The sequence below is a fragment of the Amblyomma maculatum genome, chromosome 1 (genome assembly GCF_055883805.1).
Source record: "Amblyomma maculatum isolate TAMU_Amacu chromosome 1, ASM5588380v1, whole genome shotgun sequence".
Lineage (NCBI taxonomy): Eukaryota > Metazoa > Arthropoda > Arachnida > Ixodida > Ixodidae > Amblyomma > Amblyomma maculatum.
This window is the reverse complement of record NC_139344.1, coordinates 307,533,181-307,552,200: the sequence shown is the minus strand read 5'-3', so window position 1 is coordinate 307,552,200 and position 19,020 is coordinate 307,533,181. Positions and strand designations below refer to the sequence as shown.

The 19,020-nt window shown below is 46.8% G+C and overlaps 1 pseudogene; it reads left to right on the top strand.

The window, feature by feature from the left end:
- Positions 1 to 14,457: 14,457 nt before the first annotated feature.
- Positions 14,458 to 15,690, top strand: LOC146207017 (uncharacterized; annotated as a pseudogene).
- The last annotated feature ends 3,330 nt before the right edge of the window (positions 15,691 to 19,020 follow it).

Here is a 19,020-nt window from a genome sequence, read left to right as displayed (position 1 = left end):
AACGATCGCTTGGACGAACCCATTACTGAATCCGAAGTGCGAGCAGAGCTTGCTAGATTAAATACTAATTCAGCGCCCGGGCCGGATGGGGTAAGCAACAAATTGCTCAGAAATCTCGACGACAACTCTATAATCATACTCACTGCCTACATGCAGAAATGTTGGGAGGCGGGTGAGATTCCTAAGCAGTGGAAGTCGGCTAAGGTGGTACTTATTCCTAAACCGGGGAAACCTCTGTGGATCGAGAATCTAAGGCCTATATACCTAACCTTCTGTGCAATTGATTGAGCATGTAGTGCAGACACGTCTCAACAACTACATGGAAGACCACCATCTTTATCCTATCTCCATGTTGGGATTCAGGTCTCATCTATCAACGCAGGATGTGATGCTTCAACTAAAACATGCAATTCTGGACTCTCAAACGCGGGACACGAAGGTCATCCTAGGTCTTGACCTGGCGAAGGCTTTCGATAACGTCACGCACCCAGGCAGCACCAGCCATCGGCCCAATATTGGGGATTGATTGGGGATTACTGGCCCACAAGTGGCCCAATGGTGCCAATGAGCTACCAATAATGCGCAGCCATGCTATAACATAAGCATTATTGGCCCAGTGAACTTCACCCATATCCGTTATTGGCATTCAACCGGCTAACAGCGGTCAATAATGCCCGCTCATATTGAACCGCTTGCCGTTATTGTATACACAATGAGACAACCTGGTCATTATTGGCCAACCAGCTACAATGGTTTGCAAATATCTTCCACACCATGGTATAACCTGGTAAATATTGTCCGGTCAATAACAATGGCTTCTCAATATTGAATATATCTAGGCATACAGTGGTCAATAATGTCCAACCAACTTTGGTGGCTTCCTAAAATTGTGATATCTTGGTTTCTACTGGTCGATATTGTGGAATGAGCCTTGATGGCTGGCCAGCATTGCACATATCATGACATAGGTTGGGCAATAATGTTGAAAATATAAGTGAAAATATATTGGCATGCATTGGTCAATATTGTTCTGGCAGTCATGGTGGCCTGCCAACAATGTATACAGATCGGCTTATAGTAGTCAATATTGTTTGATGCACTGTGATGGCTAACCAGCATTGGACATGTCATGACATAGCTTGGTTAATATTGTCCGGCCATTATGGTTGTCTTGATAACATTGAACATATATTGGCATGCATTGGTCAATATTGCCCCAACAGCTTTGCTGGCATACCAACATTGCATATATCTTGGTTTATAGTGGTCAATATTGTCTAATAAGCTTGGATGGCTGGGCAGCATTGCACATATAATGGCATAAATTGGTTAGTATTGTCCGGCCATTATGGTTGTCTTGTCAGCTATAAATAAATCTTGGCATATTGCCGCGAAACCTTCAAACAGTAGTTGTTTTTTAACAGCCGCCGGCATACAGTCTTATCACTCTGATTCTGGACCGCGTATCAGTTCCGTAATCTTTGTTTGTTAATTCTCGATGTCGCAAGTCACACCTTTATCAGTTTTGTTGTAGCGAAAGATGCACCGAGATCTGTCTCGAAGGTTCCGGCCACTCGGGTGTCTTTCCACAATGTTCCAGCCCGTGCTGGTAGCTGTTTGCGACGTTATCTAGATTGTTCTGTGCAGCCTTTAAATTGAGCGTTGCCGAGTGTGACGGGCATTCTTTGTTCGACGATCGACGAGCACGTTTGTTTCTATGGCCGCCGCCGAGTTGCTTAGTTCTTTTGCGGGCGCAAGTCAGCCCAAATAAAGAGTTTCTTTAGTGCAATTATCGACCCCTTCATTTGTGTCGTCGACCTCGTCACCACTACGTGACATCTGGTGGAGGTGCTGCCTTTGATCCTTCAAGCGAAGACTCAAGCCGTGTTCCTGACGCCCTGGAAGACCAGCCTACAGGTCACCGAGCCAGCCGCCGACTTCAAGGCCTACAACCCGAACACGGTCTGCTGCCTGACCCCATTCGATCTCGGAAGGCATCGACGCTGACAATGGCCCAGCCTACAGCACCGGTGGTTTTCGTCCAACCCCGTGAGCCCCCCTGCTTCTATGGATTACCGGATGAAGATGCGGGAGATTGGATGGACCTTTTCGACCGTGTGGCAGGTTTCAACGGCTGGAACGACGCTGCGAAACTCAGGCAGGTCTACTTTGTTCTTCAAGGACATGCCCGAATTTGGTTTGAAAATCACGAGACTTCTTTCAAGGATTGGGAGACATTCAAAGCACAATTCTTGACGGCCTTTACAAGTTCTGTCCGAAAAGAAAGAGCTCAGGCCCTCCTCCAATCAAGAATTCAACTACCCAACGAGCCCATCCTGGTCTACGTAGAAGAGATGAAACGCCTGTTTCGCCGCGCCAACCCTAACATGACCGAAGGTGAGAGAGTGAAATTCCTAATGCGAGGAGTTAAAGAGTCGCTTTTTGCGGGGCTTGTCCGGAACCCGCCGAAAACTGTGGAAGAATTTGAAAGTGAAGCATCGACCATCGAGAAGATGTTGGACACCCGGATGCGACACTTCGAGCGACCACTTCAACCAGACTACTCAAGTCACTACCCCAGCGCATCTGCAAGCGAAGAGAACCTTCGGGACATAATCCAGGAGATCGTGCGAGAGGAGCTCCGCCGAATGCTGCCATCATCGCAAACACCCCAGGTGGCGACGCTCGCGGACGTCGTCCGTGAAGAAGTTCAGCAGGCGCTGGGCATTCCTCAAGCGACGGCTGCGACTGTTCCAACTCAAGAGGCAACAGCAAGGAACTACGCTGGTGCATTACGTCGCCCTGCGCCCCGACGTGATGACTTTCCGAGCCCTCGCCGCTACCGTCCTGTTCCTGAAAGCCGCCCCTTGGCCCCCGCCCGCCAAGCCTACCAACGACCCCCAAGCCCCAGGAAGTGCGACGCCTGGAGGACTGCAAACAACCGGCCATTATGCTTCCACTGCGGTGAGGCCGGCCACATTCTACGACACTGCCCGTACCGACGAATCGGTCTCCGCGGATTTGCAGTCGACGCTCCACGACCACGCCCAGGTGAACGACCACAAGAAATTGACAACTATCTGCGTAGCGGTGAGATTGTGCCACCAAGCCGTCGGTTCAGATCTCCATCGCCGTACAGGGCCCGCTTTGCGTCGCCAGGCCGTACGTATGATGATAGTATGCGCGGAAGGTCCCCAAGCCCGCGCAGGGGAAACTGAACAGAGCAACCTTTGAAGGTGAGGTTGCTCAACGGCGAAAAGACGAACATCCTCCGCCGCCGACGACCACTAACGACGACGCACCCATTTCATCGCCACTCCACACGACGACATCGACGACAACACGACCAGAGTGCAAGCAGACACCGCCGCCCCGCGAAGTAACAACGATATGCCCCGGCCATGACCTGAAGAAACGACGGAGCCGAGATCGGACACCAAGGCCCACGGGCAATGCGAGGACGCGAACAAGTGACCTTGAAGTTGATATCGACGGTCGCAGAGTCACTGCCCTAGTAGACACCGGAGCTGACTATTCAGTCATTAGTTTACCGTTAGCCTCTCAGCTTAGAAAGGTTACCACCGCTTGGGACGGCCCGCTGATTCGCACCGCAGGTGGCAACCTGATTATTCCATCGGGACGATGCACTGCAAGAATAACCGTAAATGGGCGTACTTACCCCACCAGCTTTGTGGTCTTGCAGCAGTGCTCCCGCGACGTGATTTTAGGCATGGACTTCCTAAATGAACATAGGGCTATCATCGACCTGCGATCCAAGCTCATGAAGCTCTCTGCAGACAAAGCCATTCCTGCTACGACGACGTCGATGCAACACATCGCTCTAAACGTCCTCGATGAAGAATTGACCGTCCCGTCCCGATCAAGCATCGCAGTCTGCGTAGGTAGCGCAAACATCGAAACCGCTGAAGGCATCGTCGAAGGAAATATCCAATTGCTCTTAGAACGAGGTGTCGGTATCGCAAGAGGCATCGCGAAATTCCGGAGAGGTCAAGCTCAGGTGCTGGTAACAAACTTCACCGAAGAATACCGGCATCTCAACAAGGGCACGACGATCGCTTTTCTCGACGAATTAGCCGACCTCAAAGATGTATTCGCCCTCCACGACCAAATGCTGGAAAACACACCGGACCAATTCCGTCAGCCCAAATTTGACATCAACCCGGCATTGACCCACAGCAGAAAAGACCAGATTCTCAGTCTTCTTCGAAGCTACGGGGAGTGCTTCTCGTCATCATCGAAGGTACGACAAACACCACTGGCCAAGCACCGCATTATAACGGACGAACACACCCGACCTCTGCGCCAAAGCCCTTGTCGTGTATCGCCGCGAGAACGCCAGGCCATTCGCGATCAAGTTGAGGAAATGCTGCGTGATGACGTAATCCAGCCTTCTAACAGCCCCTGGGCGGCACCAGTCGTTTTGGTCAAGAAGAAAGACAGCACACTTCGCTTCTGCGTTGATTACCGCCGCTTGAATAGCATAACGAAGAAGGATGTCTACCCGCTTCCCCGCATCGACGACACTCTCGACCGACTCTGCAATGCATGGTACTTCTCATCGATGGACCTGAAGAGCGGATATTGGCATATTGAGGTCGACGAAAGAGATCGCGAGAAGACCGCATTCATCACACCGGACGGCCTTTATGAGTTCAAGGTGATGCCATTTGGCCTCTGCTCCGCACCAGCCACGTTTCAACGAGTAATGGACACAGTCCTGGCAGGGTTGAAGTGGCAAATTTGTTTGGTATATTTGGACGACGTTGTTGTCTTCTCGTCAAACTTTGAAGACCACCAAAAAGACTACAGACAGTGTTGGAAGCTATCAAGTCATCGGGACTAACGCTAAAAGCAGAGAAGTGTCACTTCGCCTACGAAGAACTCCGGTTCCTAGGTCATATCGTTAGCAAGGACGGTATTCGCCCAGACCCGGAGAAAACAGCTGCAATCGCACAATTCCCACCGCCTGCCGACAAGAAAGCTGTGCGCCGATTCCTTGGGCTGTGCGCTTATTATCGACGATTTGTCAGAAACTTTTCGCGGATCGCCGAACCGTTGACGCAGCTTACAAAGGCTGACGTACCTTTTAAATGGGAAGCGCCGCAAGGAGAAGCCTTCGACGAACTCAAGCGCCGCCTGCAATGCCCTCCCGTACTTGGCCACTTTGATGAAAACGCCGAGACCGAAATTCACACCGACGCGAGCAGTGTAGGCCTAGGAGCCGTTCTCGTCCAGAAGAGTGCCGGACAGGAGAAAGTAATCGCCTACGCTAGCAGGTCACTCACAAAAGCCGAAGTCAATTACTCGACGACCGAGAAGGAGTGCCTTGCAATCATCTGGGCCACTTTTAAGTTTCGTCCATACCTATACGGCCGACCATTCAAGGTGGTAAGCGACCATCACGCGCTCTGCTGGCTGGCTAATTTGAAAGATCCTTCCGGCCGCCTTGCCAGATGGAGCCTACGACTTCAAGAATTTGACATGACTGTAGTCTATAAGTCGGGCCGAAAGCATTCCGACGCAGACTGCTTATCCCGCGCTCCCGTCGATGCTCCCTCGAAGGACAATGACGACGACGCCTTTTTGGGACCGGTAAGCGCCAGCAGTTTCGCAGAACAACAGCGATCAGACCCTGAGCTGAAAGCGCTAGCCGATTACTTGGAAGGAAAGACTGCTTCCCCTCCTGGTGTGTTCAGGCGACATTTATCATCCTTCACGTTAAGCAATGACCTCCTCGTGAAGAAGAACTTCGCACCCAACAAGACCGCGCAGCTTCTCGTAGTGCCTAAAACCCTTCGGCAAGAAATTCTGCAGGGGTTGAAACGATGAGCCCACAGCAGGCCACCTCGGATTTGCGCGCACGTTGCGTCGAATCCAAGAGAAGTTTTACTGGCCGCGACTGCCTGCCGAAGTTGCCCACTACGTGAAGACGTGTCGTGAGTGCCAACAACGCAAGACGCCACCGATCAGACCAGCAGGACTACTAAACCCGATTCCGCCCCCCAATCCTGCCCTTTCAGCAAATTGGGATGGATCTCCTCGGCCCCTTTCCATCTTCGTCTATGGGTAACAAGTGGATCATCGTGGTCACTGACTACCTTACCCGTTACGCCGAAGCAAGAGCACTACCAAATGGTACCGCGGCAGAAGTCGCCAAATTTTTTGTCGAAAAAATTCTCTTGCGACACGGCGCCCCAGAAGTGCTCATCACGGACAGGGGAACGGCGTTTACGGCAGAGTTGACGCAAGCCATCCTGGAATACAGTCACACAAGCCATCGACGAACAACTGCGTACCATCCCCAGACCAATGGCCTCACGGAGCGCCTGAACAAAACGATCGCGGACATGATCGCTATGTACGTCGACGCTGAACACAAGACCTGGGACACCATCTTGCCGTACGTGATCTTCGCGTATAACACGGCAGTCCAGGAGACGACCGGAGCGACCCCGTTTAAGCTTGTGTACGGCAGGGAGCCCACGACGACGCTCGACGCAATGCTGCCGCACGTAACCAGCGAAGACAACCTTGACGTCGCCGCCTACCTGCAGCGTGCAGAGGAAGCCCGACGACTCGCACGGCTGCGCCTTAAAGACCAACAGCGCACCGACAGTCGACGATACAATTTACGAGGACGCCATGCAGAGTACGATCCAGGAGACCAAGTGTGGGTTTGGACACCAATTCGCCGTCGCGGATTAAGTGAAAAGTTGTTGCGTCGATACTTTGGGCCGTACAAAATCCTTCGCCGCGTCGGACCACTGGACTATCAAGTCATTCCCAACGGAACGTCAGCATCACAACGGCGACGCGCACGCCCAGAAATTGTACATGTTGTACGACTGAAGCCATATTACGCGCGTTAAAGAATCTGTGGTGTTTAAACTTTGCAGTGTTTATGTTTCAGTTTCTTTGTTTTGGAACATCGAGGCGATGTTTTTTTTAAGGGGGGAGTAATGCCGCGAAACCTTCAAACAGTAGTTGTTGTTTTTTAACAGCCGCCGGCATACAGGCTTATCACTCTGATTCTGGACCGCGTATCAGTTCCGTAATCTTTGTTTGTTAATGCTCGATGTCGCAAGTCACACCTTTATCAGTTTTGTTGTAGCGAAAGATGCACCGAGATCTGTCTCGAAGGTTCCGGCCACTCGGGTGTCTTTCCACAATGTTCCAGCCCGTGCTGGTAGCTGTTTGCGACGTTATCTAGATTGTTCTGTGCAGCCTTTAAATTGAGCGTTGCCGAGTGTGACGGGCATTCTTTGTTCGACGATCGACGAGCACGTTTGTTTCTATCGCCGCCGCCGAGTTATTTAGTTCTTTTGCGGGCGCAAGTCAGCCCAAATAAAGAGTTTCTTTAGTGCAATTATCGACCCCTTCATTTGTGTCAACGACCTCGTCACCACTACGTGACAATATATTGGTCAATACTGACCCGCCTGTCATGGCGGCCTGCACACAATGTATACATATTGCATTTTATTGTTCAATATTGTTTGATGGACTGGGATGGCTAGCCAGCATTGCACCATAATGGCATAGGTTGGGCAATAATCTTCTGCCATATGGATGGCTTGTCAACATGGAATATATCTTGACATAGATTGGTCAATATTGTCCCATCAGAATTGGTGGCATCCCAATATTGTATATATTGTGGTTTCTAGTGGTCAATATTGTCTAACGAGCTTTAATGGCTGGTCACCATTGCACATTTCAGGATGCGGTGGCGCTAAAAAAACAGTAGAAGCAGCTCTGACCGACACAGACATTTTTCAATGTGCATGTATCCCAATATGACAGTGTTTTTGGGCTAATTTCGTCCCAACTAAATTTTTCGCTGGCCTGGACATCAGTTTACGTTCAACTGTAGAAGATATTTATATGCAATACGTAACTTCGGCTACCATATATATAATGTTTTTTGGGATTAATGTACAGATTGTCTTAAAATTGTTTGACTGAGCTGACCAAACAAAATGCGCAGAAGCACCCATCACGGAAAATGTAGGATATATTTTTCTGAATATATTTTCCGTGATTTGCTATTTGTTGCGGATGACCTGCGATTATATTTGACGATTTTGGTAGAGTACTCTTTTATTTACGATTTTAGGCACGATTAATTGTTATGTAAAATTCTGCATATAATATCTTCGACACAATTCCTGCAGACTAGAGCGCAGGATGTCGATCACGCGTGGACGTAGCTAACACAGATAGTGTTCCAAACTTTAGCCAAGTTTTGAAAAAATTCTGACAGCACGTGGAATCTACACTGCAGAAATTTGCGCAGGCGCGAGATTAATGATGCTGCACACGGTGCATCACGTATCATTATCGTTATCAACTAAACGCAGCGTCATTACCCTTGATACTGTCATCATTGTCATTATCACTAATTGCAGCGCCATTCTCGTCGCTATCATCACGGTAGACAAGGAGAATTACGTATGGTGCTAGTTTCGCGATCCAGGGTTTAGCGCAGTTGGTTAAAGCGCTAGCTAGGCTAGAAGTCCGATTCCCGGTGGAGACGAATTGTTTTTCTGATCTCGTCAAACCAGGATGATTGAAAGTGATAGACACATCAGTGCACAGATCCTGAACACATCTCGACAACAACTCTCGAGCATGGGATTTCGTTCCATGGGCCTATATATACGCATACGAGTGCACAAGCATACGCACACGCTCGAGCACACATCTGACAAGCAAACGTTTAATAGATGCGTGTCCGCGAAAAAACTCCTGCGCAGTCAAGAAACGCAAGGTACTCAAATGCAAAGAACACAACAGAACGTGTGGGTCGCTTGAACTAACACCAGTGGCTACGTTTGGATAGTAAACGCAGAAACGATCGAATATATCCGGTGAATCCACATCCTGTAAACGTTTGTCTATGATTGGAAACACGCACACGTAGCATCATTATTTCCGCCTTTTTTAAGCGTTACAAAGAAACCCTACATATGTTCAAGCGATAGCAGAGGTGGGAGATGATCGATCGTGCTAGCCAATCGAACACTCACTGCATGATTCGCCATTACGCTAGCTGTTTCCGGCATTCAGCATCAGCACCGACTATACCAGGCCTCAGTACTAGCTGTTCTTATAGACAGATATGTTGGGCTGCTTTCAAGGCCTTCGAGTTCTAATATCTACTAAACACAAATTTGCATCTTATCCCTGTACTCTTTAGCGCTCTGCTGTGGGCTTCAGCAACAGACAGATAAAGAGTGAACGACTTTGGCCATCGTTGTAGCAGCGCTAAAATATTTCAGCTCAAAGAAAAAATACAACCAACATATATTCTACGCTATGTCTAGCTAATTCACTTGACAAGAAAAGAAATCTGAACTGTACTGGAATGGTTCGTATTCTAATGCGACGTAAATCGCACACTGCCGAAACGTTGTGTGCATGTGGAAGATAATAAAAAGAAATCAACAACACTACATGTGGCAAGGCAAACGAAAAAAAATAAAAATTTTAAAACAATTACCTATAGTGCAATGAATGGGCTTTCATGTGTCGCCGGCATATCTGGTAACAAAATTGAAATTGCATAATAACGATGCTCTCTATGGAAGATATTTTTGTTCAAAAGCTGCAATACATGGCCCATAATGAAGCATTTGACTACAGCTTTTGACAGCGTTCTCCTAAGCACTGATCAGAAACTATTCTTCAGGTATTCTATGCCTTATTATCCGACCATATAACCACCGCATCGAAGGTGTTTCCCTCCAGAGTACTAAACAATTCTATCCCATCGTGTCAACCAGGTAGCTAATGGCAATTCATATACATTAAAAGTAATGCGAGTGCGTTATTTAGACAGTTTTGGGGCATTTTTAGAGAACACCACTCTCGAAGAATTTAGCACATGATTGAGAATTAGGTTTCCTCTCTGTAATATTCTGCCGCTTTGACAAGCGCAGCTTCCGCAGGCTGAAAGATGATTTTACCGCGCAAGTTTCTGAGGACTACACCTTGTCCCAAGTTCGTAGATATAGTTTCAATGTTGACCCTTGCTTTCTTTCTATTCTTTCTTTACTGCCAATTTAGTTCTTCAGATCTTATCTCGTCAAGTATTTTGTATTTTTGTTGCTGCTTTATATGCCCACTCTTAGTTCTATGCGGATTTTTTCTTGCTCTAAATATTGACCTGATTTGAAAAAAAAATTAATAACATGGGAATTTTAACCTTGAAGTACCCGTATTTGTGGTCGTTTTCGCTTTTCTTTTCCTTAATAGGAATACAGCAAGTATACGGGCTTCTGCATCGCTCAGTTGCGCGTCATGACGTTTCTAGAGCACTCCGTCATGAACCTGTGTGCCATCTTTAGTTAAAAAATATGTCCATTTGTTCAAACCGAGAACGATTGCGTGAAAACTGTAGAGTGTTTTACGTATGTGATTATTACTGAAACACATACGTAACGCATTTTGGATTAACAAAAAAAATGTAGCGAAATTATCGTGCCACTGAAAACGCCACCGAGTCAACAGTCGAGGCGACCAAAGAGCTACGAACGCACTTCTCGTTGTTTTAGCGAAGCCGAGGGCAAAACTCTGCGCATTCCCCCTCACAAGCTTGGCGCAAAGAACATATGGTTTCCATTCTCTCGTCCTTTCGTCGCCTCTCCGCCCGAGGGCCTTGACTAAAGCAATTTTCCAAACGGCTTTCAACTTCACATCTTGTAGCCTTTTCTCCCCGTGAAGCAGTCATCGCGGAAGGGCAGCGACCTTCACTGCCCTTTCTTTCCTCCCGGCTAGGCATGCGTTGCTCAGAATGCCCCCCCCCCCGTCTACTCCCCCGCACTCTTCCTTTCCTTTCCGCCAACTTTTTCTTCTAGGATGTGTGGGATATTCTTGAGGGGGGGGGGGGGGGGGCGGTATAACCGGACGCGGGTTATACCGGCCTAGTGTCGCGACGGCACTCTTGGCGTCTGGGGGAAGGGGAGATGGGACGTGGGGAAACTTTCTTGGCCGGCAGCCTTCTGGGCTCGCGCGGTCCTACGGGACCTCTTTCATTTCTCTCACCGCCTTTCGAGCTTTATGCCTCTTCTTTCGACAGATCTCAAGAAAAAAAAAAGAGAGAGAGAGAGTGAAAACACAACGACCCTTCTGCCCCCTTCCAACCGTGCCTCGAAACTCGACACAAGCGGCTGATTCAGAGGCGTCCGGCCGGCCACACAATCCCCACCCGCTCGAGCTGCTCGAGCTCCTGCCGCTTTGGACAGCAGAACCGAAAAACCAAGCATTGTGAAAGTTCCAATTCGTTTTAATGACCATGCCTAAAAGAGGATATCTGTGAGTACCACCAGCATTTTAAGTTGTTTGCTCATAACTGAGCTTTCTGAGATTATTTCTTGCTTTGTCTCGTCGTAAGATCGCTACTTTTTCTTACCAGGTTAATAAAGCATCAGATCACTGGGATGTACTTCGTGTGGCAATATTCATTTTGGATTGTTGCAACTGAGATCTGGGAATCTCCGCTAGCCGTACGGTAAGATACCTTTTTTTTTCATGATTTGGTGCTGTATGTTGTCAGCCTTGATCATCATGTCATTAACCGATATGCTTACAAGAACGGAAAGCCATTTATTTCGACCGCACCACGCTAGTCAATTCTGAACTGTATTTTCAGCGCACCAGAGTTTGTGCATACAAAATATTGTATGCATAAACTCTGGTCACAAAGACAAAATTTACGGCGCAGAGGTGGCCAATTTGTATTGCAAAAGAAAAATGTGGCCCTGTCCTGTAAAACATGATGCGTGTTTTGTGTGATTTTCAGGTTACAACTTTATCGCGCGTGTTGTGTGTTGAAGTGATCAATTTCTTTTACATACTTTATTCAAAACTCATGGTTAAGTTGAGCTTTCTGGAACATGATTGTTAGTTGCGAGCGAATATTTAATATTGTAATTTGCCGTTATGAATGCGCGTTTGGAATGGTCTAAACAACGTGTAGCTTATTCACGCCTTTGATCTTTCTCCTGCGCTAATACCAAGTAGTAGAAGTGTCATAAAATATCCAGCAGGTGCAGTTTTACTATCAATTGTAGAAAACTAAAAGTGTCCGGAAAGAAGATCTACCGACGTACTTATTGTTACTGCTAAATTTGATTTATTGCGGAAATGATGGAAAAAACGTTTTCGTTCAATAAATGCTCGTATCCACAATTATATATTGTTATATCGCGCAGAAAAAAGGGGCTTGCCTGAAACATGACCCTTTTTCTTCTACGTGCAAGAGCTTCTACTGTCCGCGCGAAGAACTCTATGAAAAAAAAAATTCTGAAAAGGGGATTCTTATTTACAGTTGCTACCATAGTTCTTATACTTCACCACACGTACAAACTTGTTCCCACAACAAACGTGATGCTAAGCTATGGATTTCTTTATTTTTGAATTTGAGTATATAACATTGTTTTGGCTGCAACTTTGACAAATTTTAAAATGTTCTGTTTGCAGTAATGATGCGATGTACACTAATTTTAGCAGCCGCGGTCGAAGTGCGACTGCCATTTTTTTGCGTCTCTTTTTTCTTTTGTACTTTCTTTTAGTTCTTGCGGCAATCTATCCTAACGAAAACGATTCAAAGGAAAGCTATTGATTTGAAGCATGCAGTTATGACGACGTCTTTCTTCTACAGGTGTTCGGTCACAAAGGCACTACAAGTAGAAGGGGGCAAGCACTGACTACCATCTAACAAACATATAACAGCAAATACATTTTGTTTTATGTTTCCAGCGTCGACAACACATCAACATGGGAAGCCGTGCACTGCCAGATGTCTCAACTAATGTAACCAAGTTATTATGGCCGGCCTCACCGAGTATGCAGCTTATTTCAACCTGAGTAAACCAGACAAGAAAGTTGTCTGAGGGCCAACAGGCGGTGCTTTATTTTGCATTTTTACTCCACGGTCTAGCTGTACTTCCACTTTCCAAACGTTTTCTCTCTTAATGGGATTTATGAATGTTGCTTTTATTTACAGGTGCCATCTGCGAAAGGAAATACATTGTTATGCACGCTGCTCCAGTCCATATCTTTAAAGGCTACTGGGAGCTGCTGCCCCTACAACCTACCACAAAAGAAGCTGCGATGAACTCAGCGCCTTCCTCGAACCGGGGGCCTGAGAACACCTTACCAAGGGATGCAAAAAGAGGAGGAGCACTGAAGTCTAAGAGTTCTGCCTAAATTTTTCCACGCCCTGTAACCCATGTGCACCTAATAAATCACCATGCAATGTACTTTTCAGCTGTATTATTTTATGTGCATGGATATTCTCAGCATGCTTTATTTAAATAAAAAGCTACATTTAAAATATCAGCACTGCATACGTATGGGATGGCTTTGTAGTTGCCTATTAGCCATAGCACGAAATAGCAACTAGCCGTAGTTCTAATTATTGAAATATTCAGCACTATAATGTGCCGGATTGCCAATTGCTCTGGCTGGATGCCAATAATGCGAAAACCATAGGGCAAGATTGGATTGCAAATATTGGGTAGCCGATAAATCGGCTGGATGCCAGTTGTGAATATCCAGTGAATAAGCATGGATACAAGATATTGGATGCCCAGTGAGCTTGGCGGGATAGCCTTGATATAACAACCAGTGAGTGAGCTTGGGTGGAAGATACTGAGTAGTCATTGAGTGCCATTGAATGCCAGTAAACAAGGTAGTATGCCAATACTGGTTTTGATAGGAGAGCCAGTCAAATTGGTTGGCATATATCTTGGCTCTGTGTGCGCCCCAGTCAAATGCCAATATTGACCAATATTGGGACCAATATATCCCAATATTGGACCTGTGGCGGTCCATTGATGGCGTGCCGTTTGGGCACAAGGCGATTCTGGATAATCTCAGCCTCCTGGGAGTAGGCCCGAAAACCTACCACTATGTTAAAAATTTACTTTCCGACAGAGTGGCCCAAATTAACTTCGGGGAAAGTAAATCAGACTACATAGAGCTAGGTAGCAAGGGGACCCCGCAGGGATCTGTACTGTCCCCGCTTCTATTCAACGTGGCCATGATCGGGCTTCCTAGCAAACTAGCAGCGATTGAAGGTCTCAGTCATTGCATGTATGCGGATGACATTACTATGTGGATTGGCAAAGGAACCGACGGTCAAATAGAGGAGCCTCTTCAAATGGCCATAGGAGAAGTTGAAAAGTACGTAAATGATAGGGGACTTAGGTGCTCCCCGCAAAAATCGGAAATGCTTTTTTACCAACCAAAGAGGAAATCACGGTCGGATCCCCCGCGGATATCTCTTAAGGTTCAGGGAATCGATATCCCGACGGTGGACAGGATTAGAGTCTTAGGGCTGTACATTCAAAACAACGGTTTCAATGGAGAAACAATAAAAAAGTTGGCGATATGCGCGCAACAGACTATGCGGCTCATCCCAGAATCGTAAATAGGCGCTATGGCATGAAATAAACGAATCTAATCAGATTAGTTCAAGCCTTTGTAATAAGTAAGATTGCTTACGTAGCTCCTTTCCTTAATCTGAAGGCAGCGGAGAAGTCCAATCTGGAAGGGATCATTCGCAGAAGTGTCAAGCAGGCGCTGGGTTTACCAATTCGGACCCCCACCGCAAAACTTTTAGAACTAGGTCTTCACAACACACTGGATGAAATTGTGGAAGGCGTGACAATCTCGCAGTACGAAAGGCTGTCGGGAAGCGTTACAGGCAGGAAAATCCTAGCAAAACTAGGAATAAATTACGAGAGTCAGCGAAGTCCGAAAGTGGACATGCTTAAGAGCGTGCGCGATAGGCTGATGATCCCACCACTACCGAAAAACATGCATCCCGTCCACCACAAGGATCACAGAGAGAAACGGGCTGAAGCCCTCGGCAAATGTTTCAAAAACTATCCGATAGAAGACGTGGCCTACGTGGACGCAGCTGATTGCGGGAAGGGGAGAATGGTGATAGCGGTAGCTAGCGCCGAGACAGATCTCCGAGCCGGCGCCTCGATCACGACGGGCAGTCTCGAAATTGCAGAAGAAGCCGCCATCGCACTTGCAATAGTGGGCACGGATGCATCAACGATAGTCAGTGACTCAAAGGTAGCAGTGATGAACTTTGCCAAGGGGAGGGTCTCCCCTCTGACGAACGGAATCCTGCGGACTGCAAGGGACAACCGCAAAATTCGCATAGTCTGGACACCTGCACACGCATCCCTGGCTGGAAATGAAGCAGCTCACGAACTGGCTCGAGGTCTTGCTTTCCGAGCCAGTGCCCATACGAAGGGCTTCGCAGACAGGGATCGTCTTGTGTGTTACAGAGAGATCACACAACATTATAGGCTTAATCGAACGAAGTATCCCGCCGCTGATAAATCATTGACAAAGAGTCAGGCCACCTCTTGGCGCCGTCTCCAAACTTATACGCTTCCGAACCCGGTTATGTGTAGTCGTTATTATCCGGGACAATATTCAAACGAGTGTAAGCAATGTAAGGCCAAAGCGGATCTCAACCATATTCTCTGGAAATGCCCTTTTGCCCCCCTGGAGGGACAAAAAAGAAAGTCACTTGAACAATGGGAGGCTCTCCTACTCAGCTCCGATCCGGAGACTCAAACAAAAGTCGTCCAACTGGCCGAAGACGCCGCCAGGAGCCAAGACCTTCTGGCTGTCGTTTAGGCAAGGGGCCTATATGCCCTTGAGACTGTTGGCAATAAACGTTTTTCAATCCAATCCTACACTATGACGGGTTATAACATGTTCGATTGAGAGCAGAACATCATCATAGGCTGGAGGAGGAAGATTCGGAGGAATGTAGAAAGCTGTAAGTAAAAGTTTTTCATGTCGATTTAAAGTGAGCTCGAGCCACACACATTCTTCAACAGTTTCCAGATCGGAACGTCGAACACACTTCACAAAACTGTCAATAGCAATGAGCACTCCACCTCCTCTTGATTTGGGACCTGTTTCAGGGCGGTCGCTACGAAAAACAGAGTAGTTATTTGGAAAGAAATCATTGGAAGGAATATCACTTCACAGCCAGGTTTCGGCAACCACAACAGCGGTATAACAAGAGGACAAGACGCTAGAAAAAAATTCAGATCCCTTAGTCCGAAGACCTCGGGCGTTTTGATAATAGATGTCCAAATTAGGGGCCACTGCAATTTTGCGTCAGTTCTGAGGGATGAAGCATATCGTCGTAAAGCTTCCCACGAAAGTCCTTGTATATGCAACCCATCGGCCACATCGAAGGCTCAACAAGCTTACTGTAGGATTCTTCATTAACTTCAATATGGAAGGACGAGTAGGAGTCGTACCTTGTTTTCAGCTGCCGGCAGGAAATGGGGGTAATATTCACTGATTTTAGATGGTTGGTAAGGTCTACCGATGTTGTATCGGGACTGAGTTTAGAGACGAAAATAGTCTTCGGACGCTTCTTTTGGTAAATGGCAACGTTCAGGACAGATGAGCTCGATGCGCCAGTAATGGCTCGACTTCGGTGCTTCTTCATCGCACTGGGTGAGTTAACCGCACAAGGAGGAGCAGAGGCAGAAGATGAACAGGTAATATCGCCGGGAGTCATCCCTCGATGAAGAGCGGCGGAATAGTCCACAGACGGCTGCTCCTCCCGGGTAGGATTGCCCACAGAGACAACGAGAGGACGCTCGACGAGAGGACGCTCACACTGCGAAGCAGCGCACCGCACAAACTCCTGGCGTAGGCCGCGAACATCGGCGCGTAGAGAGGCAATGACCTCGGCTTGTTGTACGAAAGCCCGCGAGTTCTCTCCACGAAGGCGCTCGTTCTCCTCTCGTAGCTGGGCAACCTCATCGCTCAGAAAAGAGATTCCCTCAAGCGCGTCGAGGAGGAGAGCCCGTAGCGAGGCAAACTCACCGCCATGTTCGCCGGTCGCGGTTGAAGGGGGAAAACCGGTCGGGTGGCTGGGCAGGAGCGGGGCGACGGGAGAAAGGAACGTAGCCGCCAGCGCATCACCGTCGCTAAGCCTAACACCGTCAGACGACGACGACGCACACAAATTACACACGAATGGCCGAGAGCCAGACTTCAGGAGTTGCAGCTCGTCATCCGCCCAAGTGACGCACTTCGTGTGAACACGTTTCGCACAGTCGGTACATCGTAAAAACTGCTGCTTGCTAAAAAACGGGCGAGAGCACAGCACACATGCGTCCTTACTGGGCGCCATCTTGGAGAAAAAAAAGAAATATAATAAGTAATAATAATAATAATCAATCAATCTTTATTTAATGTGCGCAGGAACAACCATGTGGTCTTCGTGCTGCAGCACAAATAAAAAAAAGAAACAAAAATGAAAATGCACAAACATGTTTACACACAGAGAGAGAACACAAAAGAAGAAATAAATAATACATGAAATGAAACAGACGAAAAGTATCACGGAAAGTAAGCAATCAATGAGTAGCATATACACAGTGAGAGAATTTTTGAGCACATCAGGAAATAAAAAAAAGAACGGTAGATAGAAGAGAAAAAAAAACAACAACAAATAACTGACATTGATTATAGTAATATAGAAATATACATAAAATAAACAACCAATCCAGGCGCAACAAGTGCATGGTACTTAAAACACAGGCTAGAAATACAGAATAATACAATAAAGAAATAAAATTGAACAGGGGACAGTAAGATTCGAATATAAAGTTTAAAGTTGAAATATAAGTAAGAAAGGGATAAAAAGTAGTCCAAGATACAGACAGCATTGAACAGGAGAAAAAGCAAAAAGTGAAGTAAATACAATATTAAGGCTAGAAAGTGGGAGTTATATGTGATAAAGTACTATTTAGAATACAACGCTACGAACATCCAATGCAAATGAACAGAGCGAGTTTTGGAAGATGTCAAGGTGAGGACAAAAAGAGTTAAATAACCACTGCATTCTGACGTAGTAGCCTGACGTAGTAGCCACTGACCTAGTAGCCTACGTCACTTTCGCGCGTTCACGGTATGCAAAAATACCCTTCCGTGTTCCATAGGCACGCCAGCAGGGAGAGATTCTTTACACTCCGCTATCTTATGGGCGGAGCCATGACGTCACCTCATCGGCTAACGTCAGAAATAAAAAACAACAAAAACCGGTGGAGGCGCTGCTGCTGCTGTTGCTGCTGCGTTTTCCGTGCGTGGGCGCGCCTCTGTGTCGTCTGCTATTTGTCCTCGCAGGCAAGCAGTCCCAAAATGATGGACAGCGATGACCCACAGGAGACCGTAATGAAAGAACATCTGAAGGAGGTGAAGAAAAATGACGATAACTGGACCGGCTTTCTTGAATCCGATGAGGATCTCGAAGAGTTTGAGAAGAAACTTGCATCTGCTCGCGTCCAGGTTTGCACGGAATCATCGAAGACATTCAAGTCCGGAGCCTGTGAGTTTGCCTGTTTCATGTGTATAATTATGATAGATTCAGGATCGAGAATTTAAGATGATGTTTTTTCAGCTCCCTGTTTGTGTTGTCGGTAGTATTGGCAATGAGGCGCACCGGCGGGTGCGCTATGTTCGCGCCTCTTGATAAATGGTTTCTATATATAATGAGCAATCAAAAAGTGTCAAAATTTACGCGCTTTAGTGCGTTGTAGACAATTGGAAAGATTGGGATATGCATGAAATTGCGTCGACGGATCTTCAGAATATTCGCTTTTCAACACGTCTCACGTGTAGAGGAGAGCGCATTATCCCCATTAGGTATAATAATAATAATAATAATAATAATAATAATAATAATAATAATAATAATAATAATAATAATAATAATAATAATAATAATAATAATAATAATAATAATTATAATAATAATAATAATAATGTTTATTTTTCCATCACCGTAGGTTGATGGAGAAGGTGGGAATAAAAGCGATTAACGCTTCACTAAGTTCCCACCCCCTTTTTATATATAGCTTGCACATCCACGGAGTTTTTTTTGTTTTCTTTATCAGTAGTAATTTTTTCAGGTATCCTATTGTATTTTACCAGATC